Source organism: Phodopus roborovskii, unplaced genomic scaffold (assembly GCF_943737965.1).
Source record: "Phodopus roborovskii unplaced genomic scaffold, PHOROB, whole genome shotgun sequence".
Lineage (NCBI taxonomy): Eukaryota > Metazoa > Chordata > Mammalia > Rodentia > Cricetidae > Phodopus > Phodopus roborovskii.
The window spans coordinates 1102801-1115802 of record NW_026125759.1 but is presented as its reverse complement, the minus strand read 5'-3'; the positions used below and the strand labels follow the sequence as shown (position 1 = coordinate 1115802).

The 13002-nt window shown below is 41.4% G+C and overlaps 1 protein-coding gene across 3 annotated transcripts in view; it reads left to right on the top strand.

Annotated features, from left to right (window-relative positions):
* The window catches only part of Plac1 (placenta enriched 1), a 158964-nt gene that overhangs the window by 38675 nt on the left and 107287 nt on the right, over window positions 1–13002 (top strand). Inside the window, exon 1 of one of the 3 annotated variants that reach the window (XM_051178604.1) lies at window positions 7250–7271. The exons of the other annotated variants lie outside the window; for them this stretch is intronic. The gene's annotated coding sequence lies outside the window, so the exon portion shown is untranslated. Of the gene's footprint in view, window positions 1–7249; window positions 7272–13002 lie in introns of those variants that run through there. 3 annotated transcript variants of the gene reach the window in all.

The window sequence follows — 13002 nt, the reverse complement described above, 5'->3', positions numbered from 1 at the left end:
TGTTTCCTTTTTTTTTCTTTGAGTCAGGGTTTCTCTATGTAGAGATCCACCTGCTTTTGCCTACTGTGCTAGGATTAAATGTGTGCCAACATGCCCAGCTATTGCTTGTTTTTTAGATGACTTTTAATTCTCTAGCTTTTTGTATATATTTGATAGTATGCATACATAGGCAGACTCAGCAGCACCTGTTTACAATTTAATAATCATAAATGCACATATAATGTCTCATTTTTTATTTTGCATGTACTATATACTATCCATGGCTAATCAATTATACATTAGTATAATTTGTAAAGTAGAAACCTGTATTCATAAGTTATACACATAAGCAGTGGTAAATAAATATTAAAATATATATTTGTGGGTACATTCAAAAGCTTTTTTCTAAATAGGACTGAGAGTTAGACATTCGCCATCATCCATGAGGAATGACAGTATATTGAGGAGTGGTTATGCAGCAGTGGGGTAGAAGCCTCAGCTTCTTTGTAATCTCCTAGCCACAACTATGTATAGGTCATGTGGCCTGGTTTAAGTACCTACTCTATGTGTAGAGACTGGTGAGAGAGGAAATCAGTACATGGTTGATACATAGTGACAAAACTGATCACATGTTCCAATAACTGTTTGGGTCAATCTACAGAAAGGAATTTTCTCTCTTAGTTGAAAATAATGTTAGAGAATATTGTGAAGCTGTTACAGTCTTTTATGATAGTGATTTAAAAAAAAAGTGATTTGTAGTTAAAACAGGACTAGTATTTGTACCAAAGCTCCACGTACAATTCATCTATATGGAGGGATTAGGAGGAAAAAGCCCAACCTGTGACCACTCCTCTTAGTCTGTTTTTCTTGGTGGTAATTAAGACAATCTCAGCAGCCACTCTGTGGAATGTCCCTCATTTTACAATCTCTCTGGGGTTATGGCCTTTCTGGCAAGAATGCCAAAGGAGTGACATCACAATATCCATGTTGCTCCTTGACCTTTCAATAACTGTGTCTTCTTGTAAAACTTTATCATATAATTTAAGAATCATCAATGCAAGTGGTTGAAAAGATGTTACTTTTCAATCTATTATCAAGACCAACACTTGGAATTGTTGCTTTATTTGAAGTGAATTCAGTGACATTAACACAATGAGTTTATCTACCATCATTTTATTTTAAAAACATATGAACAGAGTATTTAAAAACATTTTCAGTCTGGGGGACTCAGTGGGTAAAGTGCTTGTTGTACAAGCATGAGGATCTGAGTTCAGATCCCAGTACCCAAGTTGTTGTTGTTGTTGCTGTTGTTGTTTTGGTTTTGTTTTTGTTTTTTCTCTTTTGAAGTTGTAACCTCAATGCTGGCTGGTGAAGAGTAGATAGGAAGATTCCAAAGTCTTGCTGACCAGCTAATATAATCAAAATGGTAACTTCCAGATCAATGAGTCAGTGAGAGAACTTGCCTCTAAAGAGGAAGACATTTAATGTCTCTCTCTCTGTCTCTCTATGTCTCTCTGTCTCTCTGTCTCTCTCTCGTGTGTGTGTGTGTGTGTGTGTGTGTGTGTGCGCGCGCGCGCTCTCACTCGCACAATCAGAAGACAGCTTTCAAGAATCAGTTCTCTCCTTTCCACCCTGTGGATTCTGGAAATTGAACTCGCATAGTCACGTTTGTAAGACAAGCACTTTCACCCGCTGAGCCATCTAACTGGACCATCTCTTGCATGTCTATATATTAGTGTCTGTATGTCAATTGATTCATGAAATCAAACTGACATTTTTAGTTCAGTAATGTACTGCAACTCTAGATCAATTTCAAGACAAGTAGTATTTTAGTAGTAGTAAGTCTTTTGGTTCAGAAAAGGGCACATCTTTCCATGTGTTATTAGTCTTGAAATCAAAGTTAGATGACTCTAGAAACACCTGCACGTGTTATTGTAGTATTATCACTACAGTCAAATTATGGAATTTACTTAGGTGCCTGTTATCAGATTAAAGAGAAAGAAACTGTGGTACATATACACAATGAAGTTGATTCAATCATAAAAAAGACCAGAATGAGGTGTTTGTAGAAAAAAATGAATAAAAGTGGAGATTGCCATGCTAAGTGAAATAAGACAGACTCAGAAACACAAATATCACGTTTTCTTTCATAGGTGTGATCTATTAATAATGTGAGGGGAGGGTAGACATGAAAGCAAAAGGGGTGTATTAGGGATATGGAATAAGAAAGAAAGGACAGTGTGATTATGATCAAAGTAACCTAGGTGCACACATAGGAATGGAGCAAAGACCGTTAGTTTGTATTAGTAATATGTGCTAACAAGAAGTTTCCTTCAGTCTTATCAATGATATTTTGTAGTTTCTGGTATATAAATAAGTCTCGTGCTTCTTTTGTTAAATTTAATGGCATTGTTTTTGTCTGTTTATTGTTTTGTTCTTTTTATTGCCTTTTTAATGTAAACACAGATGATTTCTTGTTTTGTCCTTTTATTGAAAACACAGTTGTTTTCTTATCTTTACACTCAGACTGCCCACTGTTGGTGTCAAGTAACCCAGTTGGCTGTTGCATTCTCTTGTATCTAAGAATATTGAGGAGCTTGACTTTTAGCTCTAGTTATGTGTTTATGGATTCTTTGGGGTACTTTCCGTAAAAGATCATGGCATCTCTGAGTAGAGGTAGTGCTTTGCTCTATTAATGCGATGTACTAAGCCTGCATTTTGGGTGAAAATTCCACTTCATCACTGGTCAGAGTCCTATTCACGTGTTGTTGCATTCAATTTGTCAGTACTTTCTTGATAATTTTTTTTCTTAGTATTAAGATAAAAATACATATAAGATTAGAAAAACCTATCTGCTCTTATGCTTTCTTGGGAGCTAACTCTATGCAGAGACTTTGGGATGAGGGTTTTTTTTTTTTTTTTTTCCTTTGAGGAGGCTTTCTGGCTCCCACTTCTCCAGACTCTAATGACACATCCAGATTTAATGTGATGTCACAGGAGTATTTTCAGATAGAAAGTCTAACACTTGCACTGACCTCATGTACTTTGTGTTCCCAGCTGAAGTCAGACTTTCCAGAGCCCAAGTTAATTTACTTTTCATCAAAAATTCACTTTCTTGGCTCCTTTTCGAATGACACACGAGCTTCTAAGTCTTCTTGGACATCAGGTACCAGCTGATCAAAAGTGTAACACATTTAAATGGGGCCAAAGTGGCTGACATGTCATTTCAACTTCAAATAGATTTGTAAATGTGTGCCATATTGCTCATGTGATGTCAAATCTCACACTTCTGACATATAGTGTGTGACATTTGACAAACTCAAGCACACAGTGAGGTGACCATGCTGTTTATAGAACCAACAACTTCACTTAGGAGTAGGAGTGTGTGGCTGCTGCTTGGATTCTGCTTCTCTGATGACAGCAGACTCAGACTGAGGCAGGCTTTGATAAGAATCAGAATGCATGAGGACGAGGTGGCTCAGCGCGTAAAGGCACTAGCCGGGCAAGTCTAGTGACCTGAGTTTGATCTCAGAATGCATGTAGAGTTGGAAAGAGAGAACTGACTGACTCCACAAAGTTGTTCTCTGACCTCCACACATGTGGGAGTTTCCAGACTGGGGTTGTAGCTCACTTGGTGGACTGCTTGTCTAACATGCCCTGAGTCGAATCTCCAGCATTGTATAAACTAGGTGTGGTGGTACCTGACTATAACACCAGCACTCAGGTATATCAGCATGCACCTTTACACACTGAACCATCTCACTAGACCCCAGAGACTAATGTCATCATTTCACAATGACAATCCATTCATTCTTCCAAGTGTTTGATGAGTACTAGTTTTATTGTGAACCTTCTCAGGTCTTGGGGATAGAGCAGTCAGACATCTTTATCCAGCACTACTTTTAGCTCCTTGGGAGGATACCATCTGGGAGAAGTTAAAGATCTATCCATTTATTATCAGGATGTGGGAATCTCAAAACCATGAGAGCCCCGAACTGAAGCACAAGGTGTATATGAAAAGCTTAAGTCATGGGGCAAAGAGGCAATAGGAGATTGATCCTGTCCTTGACCAGGCCTTGGGTGCTTAATCTAGCTTGTGACCCATGCTCCAAAGCTTGAGGTAGATAACATGCCTCATTGATCTTCATGACTGTGAATTTCAGCCACCCAGGCCCCTGCTAGCCATAGGCCAGTCTTAAGTTTTCCAATCACGCCATGTCTGCCTGCCTTTTTTTCCTGTTAGCAGCTGGATGTGTGAAGTTCATGGTCCCCTGAAAGCAACCCTGGGGGTGGGTCACATGTGGGGCTGAGCTCACCCTTCCTATAGATCAAAGGACATCTGGGCTGGCTTGCTTGCTAAGGAGACCCAGGGGAACTAGAAAGGAAGGGGCAGGAGGGGATTAGGGCAGGCTGGAGCCAGCCCTGATTGATTGACTTGTTTTGCTCTCCTGTTTACCCAGCTGGGCCTGCCACTGCCCACTCTGGCCAACCTCTGGGGCAGTGTTGGAAAGTCTGTGGACTTAGCCAGCAACTGGCAAGACTGAGGCAGGGGACTTTCTATCTACGTCTGTGACTTTTCTGCCCCGCTGTTTTGTTTGTTTGTTTGTTTGTTTCTGCCACCAGGATCACTTCCCTTAGTCCCAGCCATCAAAATCCTGCAGACTTTCTTCCCATTTATGGAATTTAGTGTCACTTAGGTATCAAGACACTAATAGGTAAACATCTGCCCCAAACCCCCAGGCCTAATTCTTTTTGCCTTTTAAAAGGCTGCTCACCTCTGCAATTAATCACTCCATTCAAGGTAAGCAAGAACAGAGAGCTCTGGGAGAGGAAATGGGACAGAGAGCTATGGAAAAGTTGCACATGGGAGAACACAAATCAAGTCTGTTGTTTGCCCTGTTGGTCTCTTCACTACTCAGTGAAGAACCAATGTTGAAATGAACTGTGCTCAGTACTGCGCATTGCCTGGTTTATACAGCAGTAAGAATGATTTCACAACTGAAGTTGGACAGTTTTTCCCATACAAAGGCACATATCGCTGGTGGCTTGTTTGTGCCTACAGTCAGCTTGACTTTTTTTTTTAAACTAACCCCAGAGAACCTTGTCTACCCATGCCATCCCCACATGCCCAGGCCTAGGTTGGGTCGAGTATCACCCAGCCTGGTGAGCTCATCAGGACTTCACCCTGGCTGTCAAGAGAAGGAGAATCAGACTTCTCCCAGGATGAAACCTCTGATAGATTACACAATCCCAAGTGCTCAGCCCTAAAGTGACTTAATGGACTCAAGGGTGTGTGTGTGTGTGTGTGTGTGTGTGTGTGTGTGTGTGTGTGTGTGTGTGTGTGTGTGTGATTTAACAGTAAATAAGAAGAGATCATGAATTTGAGAGGGAGTGGGTGAGTTGGAGGCGCAAGAAGGTGGGGTAGAAATGATGCAAACACACTACTCATGTGTGAAATTATAAAAAAAAAATAAGTAAAAACAACTAACTCTACCTCATACCAAACATAAGCAATTGGTGGCAAAGGGTTCCAGGCACTACTTTAGTGGTCCAGTATGGGGGCTTTGAGGTGAGACAAGCCTTGGGTTTTTTGCTAAACATTCCTTTTTGTTTTTAATTGTGGGCATTGCTTATGTGTGTATGTGAGTATATACATGTGTGCAGGTGCCTGTGGAAGCCAGCGGTGTGAGCCATTTGATGTGGATACTGGGACTTGAACTCTGGTCCTCTATAGGAAAATGCATGCTCTTAACTGCTGAGCCATCTTTCCAGCCAGGGACAAGTCTTTGTAACCGTTAAACCTTGGGTGTGTTGCACAGATTTGCTGATTCTCTCTAACCCTCTTCACACTGCAGCAAGTAGGAAATTACCTACATGCTGCCTTATTAGGCAGATAAAGGAGGCCAAAGGCTTAGCAGCTGGGCTGTGTAACCCTGCACATGGGACTGTGATGAGCAGAGTGTCGGACTGTGGAGAACAAAGGTGAGGCAACCAACTGGTCCAGCGCTCTGGCTGTCCTAGCATTTTCACAGTGTAAAAGTATGGAAGATGGACACAGCCCAGCAGGCCTTCAAGGGAAGGCTGGTGTTGTAGCTTCATTTCTGTTGCTGTGGTCAAAATAGCCTGACCGGAAGCTACTTGGGAAAGAAAGGGTTTAATTGGCTTACAGTTCTAAGTTCTACTCCATCATTGAGGGGACATCAAGTCACAATACAAGCAGCTAGTCGCGTCACATTCATTCAAGAAATGAGAGAAGCATGGTTCCTGCTTGCTCCTGCTCCTACTCAGCCGGCTTCCTCAAGGCACAGTGCAAGATGAGCTGCTGAGGGAATGGCGGCACCGGCAGTGGGTAGGGTCTTCTCACACCAGTCACCAGGCTAGCTAATCTCCAGTAGGCCAAACTGATTTAAGCAATCCCTCATTACTCCATGGGGGCTTTCTTCCTAAACAGTCCTAGGCTGTGCGAAAGTGACAAAAATGTACTGGTGTGTGTGTGTGTGTGTGTGTGTGTAGAGGGGGAAAGTACTAGACAACTTTTCAGAGGAATTGAATTCTGACTCATGCCTACAGGCAGCACAGATGAACCTTGAGGATACTATGATAATCAAAGTCTCATTAAAAAAATACTATGTGCAGACCAAGTCAAATTTATAGTGAAAGAGAGTAAAATGAGGGTTACTAGGTCGTTTCAGTGATGAGTGGTGTGTGTGTATGTGTGTGTGTGTGTGTGTGTGTGTTTAAGGGGGGGGAGGGAGAGAGGAAACACTTGTGGATGGCATGGAACTGTCATTAAAAAGTACAATAGGGTGCAAGCTTCAGAGCTCAGAAAAGACAGCAAGCAAGAAGCGTGAATTTCATCCCTAGACTCTGATCACCTGGGATGAGCCCTGAAGCCTGTTCAGTCTACAATTGTGGCCAGGCCCAGTAACCACAGAAGGAAGAGAGAGGGAATTCGGACTGGCTTGGGGCAAAAAGTGCAGAGATTTGCAAACACAATCAGCTCAACTCCCCACCACTTCCAAGGCACAGTGGGTGGGACCAGCCTCCCCTCTTCCTCCAATCCCACTCCTTCCAGGCTCAACCGGGCCCCTCAGGGCTGCTCTTCTTACTCGGTTGGGCTGCTTGATTTCCCTGGAGAGGAGGTTTCGGAGGTGGGCCAGTTTCCACATCCCTAGCCAACCAACTTCTTCACTGGACCATTCCAGAATCCTGCACACGTGGACCCTGTCAGTGCGGACCCACCTGAGTCCAGGAACGACAGCAGCTGCAGGGATCCTAGCATAGGCACGGAGGTAATTAGGCACGTCTTCTCTGCTCCTGAAGTAATATTTATTTATCTTTCAAATTCTGCCAACCAAAATGGCTTGGGCTGTGATTTACCATCTCACCATTATGTCATACTTCCTTATGACTTTTATGACCAAGAAAGACTCCAGGCACAGTAGCCATATTATGTCCCAGCGACCCCCTGCCCAAATTAAGTCACTCTTTCTGGTCCCTGTCGCTGGTAAAAAAAGAAAAAAAAGAAAAAGAAAAAGAAAAAGAAAAAAAGAAAAGAAAAAAAAAAAAGACATCCCAGGGTAATTACTGTTTTAAGGGCACATTTTAAAGCAAATTTAAAAAATAATGAATGTACCTATTTTCTGACTGAAATTTGCGTGTGTCTTTCACTGTCTCCTGGCAAACATGGTTTATGTTTATTTGAACAGCCCTTAATAGAAATGTACAGCTGCAAAGCATCTTGCTGCTCTATGCTTTCTGGTCAAGAAAATTGCCCATAATCCCAGTTGACTTCACTATTCATAATGGGATATTATTTTTGTTACTGCGCAGCATGGTTCAGTGTAGGGGTGTTCTAAATGCAAGTGTGAAGCTTCTCTTCTGAGGTCACAAGTACTTCATTCATTCATTCATTCATTCACTCATTCCTTCAATCAGCTTTTTGGGAAACATTGTTAAAAACTTTTAAAACAGAGGGGAAGATCATACATAGAGGCATGAGGTAGCATGGCAGGTCACCTATGTGAAAAGAGTAGCTATTGTCAAGGCTAGCTGAAGAGTAATTTGTTACACGTAGTTGTTAAGGTATTGATGATGTTGGATGGTTTATTTTAGTTATAAGTTGAAATGGATTCAAGATTTTCCTGGTAATACATGCATTCCTCTTCTTGCTTTTGTACTTTTCGGTATTTTAGGGTGATGTGTCATTTTTTTTTTTTTTATGATTTTTTGGATACAAGGCCATATGTAGCTCAGGATGGCTTCTCAGTGTAACTAAGGCCTCTCTGTGAAACTCCTGATCCTCCTGCCTCTGCCCACCAGAGGTTTGGGATAACATGCATGCTTGACCACACCCAGCACTTTTTGTTTCCTTCTCTTTTCTTTTTCTTTCTTTCGTTCTTTCTTTCTTTTTTTAAGTCAAGGTCTTGCTATAGAACCAAGGCTTTTCTAGAACTTGATAATGTAAGTATGTAAGTCCAACAGGCCTCAGATGTGAGATGCTCTTCTTCTAGCCTTCTAGGTGCTAGGTACGTGCTGTCCACATCTCAGTATGTTTTAGTTGAGTTTATGAAAAGCACTCAGTTAATAGTTTGTCAAGAATCATATATTCCCAAAGCACATTTGAGGACGTGTTTAATGCCTATAAAGGTCATTTGTTAGCCGCATCATGGTTACCCATGGTACTTGCGTTAAGTTGGAGAGTGGACAGAAGATAAACCTGGGAAGGCAAGTTTAAAAGATGAAGCTTTGCCTGCACTTAGGCAAACACAGTTTATCTCAGTTGGCCTCCAGTTTTGTAGTGCTGATCGTTATTTATGACCTAGAGATACTGTTCCATTTCCAATATTTTTCTGCGTACAGAGATGTGATCTTTGAGAATTCTGAATGTCTGGGTGCCCATCTTTCTATTTCTCAGGATGAACCACTTCTAGCACTGGCTAACTATATGTCAAGCTCCTTGGAAATGAAAGTGACATCCAAGGAGCAGTTTCCAGGTTATGTTTCACAGAGTGACTGTTCAACAGACCCCATGTACCATCCTTAGAGCACAGATATGCTTAGTTGTCAGTCAACTAAGTCCCTGTGGGGAAGCCAAATAGGAGCGTGTGGCTGTTTGATATAGACACAAGGGTGCCTATTTGCCTTGATTTTCCAATATAAAACAGATGTCTGAAGTTGATCAGAAGATATCAGAAGTGATATATTCCAAACCAAGAGAACAAGCAATCAATCTGGCATCCTTATCACAAGGGTGCTAGCCATGTTTCCCAGATCTTGAAAACTCTTCCCTGCCCCTACTTGACTTACCAGTACTGTATTGGACTTAGTGAAATACATACATTGTTTCAAAATAATGCTTTGCCAACCAAAGTGACTATTACTCCAACTCTGGAGAGCCTTAGGCTTGTTCAAAACAAGCCTGGGCTATGCTTGTCTCAAAACAACAAACAACCTCTAAAACATACGTTGTTCCTTTTAAGTCATTCTTCTGTTTGTTTGTTTTTGTTTTCTGTTTATCCCCAATGCATGCTTTGCAGAAACAGGCCAGTTCTTTTAAAGGAAAAAAAAATCACATTACGGAACAAGTTGGGATCCTGCTAGAGCTGTTAAAGAGACCAGTTGTATGGAGATGCAACCTTGGTAATTAATCAGCATGAGTCCTGCTGCCAAATCCGGAGGGAGGAGGCCCTCTCCTCTGAGATGGGGAAATGACTACTCCCTTCTGATTGAAAAAGCACCATCCCAGACCTTCTGGCTGCTGACATGTAGATGTACATCTGGCTGTAATCTCTCACTCCCTGCTGGCCTCTGCCAAACTGTGTGGAACAGAAATCCAGTTTCTCCCCCATGGAAAGAGAAAGAGAGAAATTGACGTGTCAGATAGTTAAAATTCTGAGCACTGGCTAGGAGGAGGAACATGCCCAAAGCAATAAAAAGCCTCTCACTTGAACACTGGAGCTGCACAAAGTTTGGAGCAGCCTAATCAACCAGTGGGCTTGTCTGAGGTGAAGGGACTTGGAGCCTACACGCCTCTGACGGGCCTTGATACTCCACAGATGAGCGAAGAAATATTTAAATTGGGTTAAATCTACCCTGGCCTGATGACCAAGATAGAGAGGATCTTGACAATGTTGGAAAGGATTTATTTGCACTTAGATGTCTTTATTTCTATAAATCTCACTCTAAATTGTATGTGTGTGTGTTTTAAACGGGATGAAAGCATAGTTGAGGAGGGAAATGTGCAGTCCATCTTTGTGTGCACATATGGTCTGTTCCCTCTCTGTATTATTGCATCCCTAGGATGCTCATCGTTCTATCAAAGTGGTGTCAGCTTATTCAAACTGCAATACTGGCAGTAGCAGCAAGGGACATGTGTTGAAACTGAACCTTGGGAATCCATAATGCATAAGTGACAGCAAACACCACAGGGCTCCAACTTTTTGGGAAAAAAAAAAACTTGTTTAACTTACTTTTGAAATCAGCAAATAATGTTAGATAGCATTATGTTGTTTGTGAACAAAGCAGGTGTGTGTGCTTCTCCTTTCTCCATCTTTTCTATCCCCCGCTACTCCTGTTCTCCCTTACATCCTCCCATCCCTGTCTATTGGTGTTCATTATTCATTTTTTGCTTTGGGGTAGGTCGCCTTTTAGAAAATGATATGACTTATGCCGTGATAGTCTCTAGTTATCCAGGGGAAATATTATAATGACCCCCCAACCCCAGCGGGAGCTGGAAACCACTTAGTATGGAGCGGTATGAACTCTTTATATAAAATGTTATGTTATTACCATTGATCTTAGGAATCTTAGCATGTATGCCCAGCCATAGTTGAACACTTTTAGAATTTCATTTTAACCTAATGACAGAGTTTATAGTGCCTCTTTGTGTAGCTTTTTATGATTGCTCTGAGGTTGATAGTATATGTTCATAACTTACCAGTCAACCAGTGTCATCATTTTACATGCTCGAACAAAGTATAAGAACCTTACCTCCCTTTTTTTTAACCTCTGGTTTAATGATTATTCTTACCTATGTCCTTTACATTCATTGAAAAGCATACCAGATAAAGTTTGTTTTGCTCTGTCGACCATAATTTAGAACCCTCAATAGAAGAGGAAAGCCTATTGTATTTGCTCATATTTTTTTTGCACTTTCTTTGTCCTTCCTTCCTTCCTGATTCTCTGAGATTCTTCCTATTATTCATTTCTGTTTGGAGAACTTCCTCTAGCTATTCTTTAAAGTTTGGTGGGCTAATGATAAATTCTCTGAGTGTTCCTTCATCTGAGACTGTCTGGACTTCCCTTTAATTCCAGGAAGACATCTTTTTGCTGGTTGTAAAATTCTTCACTGGAAATTCTTTTGTCCCGGCCCTTGAAACGTGTCATCTACTTCCTTGTCCCCTCTGCAGGAACTGATGAGAAATCCGTTTGTTGTTGATTACTCTTGCATTAGAGATGAGCTGCCATCGCTTGCTACTTTCAGGATGTCTTCCTTTTTAATGTCAGAGTACTGACTGTGATGGGTCTTGGCATAAATTTCTCTGGGTTTATTCCATATGGGGTTCACACGTCTTTTGAAATCTGTACCTTTGTTCTTCCTGCCAAACTTGAAAAACTTCTAGACACTGATTCTTTGGGTGCTTTGTAACCTCTGTCTTCTGTCTGTCTTGTTTTTTTTTGTTGTTGTTGTTGTTGTTTGTTTGTTTGTTTGTTTGAGAGAGAGGAGACAGAAGGGGGAAGGGAAAGACAGAAACTCACTATGTAGCCCAGGCTGGCCTGGAACATGTGATGATACTTCTGTCTTGGTCTCCTGAGGTCTGGGATGGCATGCACTGGCCCACCTGGTTAGGATCACTGTATCTTTTGCTATAGTTCCACAGCTGGCTGGTGCTCTGTTCCTAGCTTTAAAGTCTACTTTTTTTCTATTGTTTGTACAAGGTAATTTGTCTTCTTTTTATTATTGGTGTTTTAAATTCTCATGTAAGTAGATATTGTGCACTGAACATATTTTCCTCATCGTCTTGTATCCTCCCTTTCTCCCTTTCCCACTCCCCTTACGTCCCTCATTCCCCTAGACAATTTATTCACTTGTGCTGTCTTCAGACTTGTTCATGATTTTCTCCGACTTCTCCCTTGCTATGGAGCCTACCGTCTACTGACATTTGATACTTTTAATTTTCTGCTTCTGAACTTTCTATTTGGCTTTTCTTTATGTCTTCTTCTTTTGCTCAAGACTTTTTGCCTTTTCTTTTAAATATGTTTGTAATGGCTTGCCTTAAACATATTATTGATGGCTGCTTACCACATTTGTTATGTAACGCTCACATGTCTTCTCAGTCTGGGCATCGGCTCATGGTCTTTTCAGCTCTATGTAGAGATTTTCTTGTTTCTGGTATAACATAGTTTTTTTTTTTAATTAAAATTTTGACATTTGGAGTATTTGATCAAGAAACTCTGGCTCTTACATCTTCTGTTTTAAAAGACTTTCCATTGTACTGATATAGTGATAGGAGAAAGGGCACCAGCTCCTCATTGTGGTCTACAGGTAGAAGGCTAGTCTGGCTGCTATTCTGGCTTTATTCCTGTTGCTGTGACAGAATGCCATGACAATAAAACAACACAGGGGAGTAAAGGGAAAGTATATTCGAGATTATACTCCATCAACGAGGGAAGTCAAGGCAGAAGCTCAAGCGGCTAGTCACAGAATATCCACAATAAAGAACAAAGAGCAGCAACAGCACCCATGCTACCTGCTTGCTAGGTGACTTCATTTTCTTCAGTCTTAGACAGGTCAGGGCCAAGCCTGAATGGTGCCGCTCACAATAGTCCAGATAATTCCTCAATTGAGACTCTATTCTCAGGGGACTCTGGTTGTGGCGAGTTGACATTTAAAACACAACCCGGGTCGCTATAATGTTTCTGCTGTCATCAGAGAGAAGGACTTACTGTAGTTCCAGCTCCTCACTACACCCTCTTGGACACTTCATTGGTTAAGTGATTGGGACACCTTCTTACAGCCAG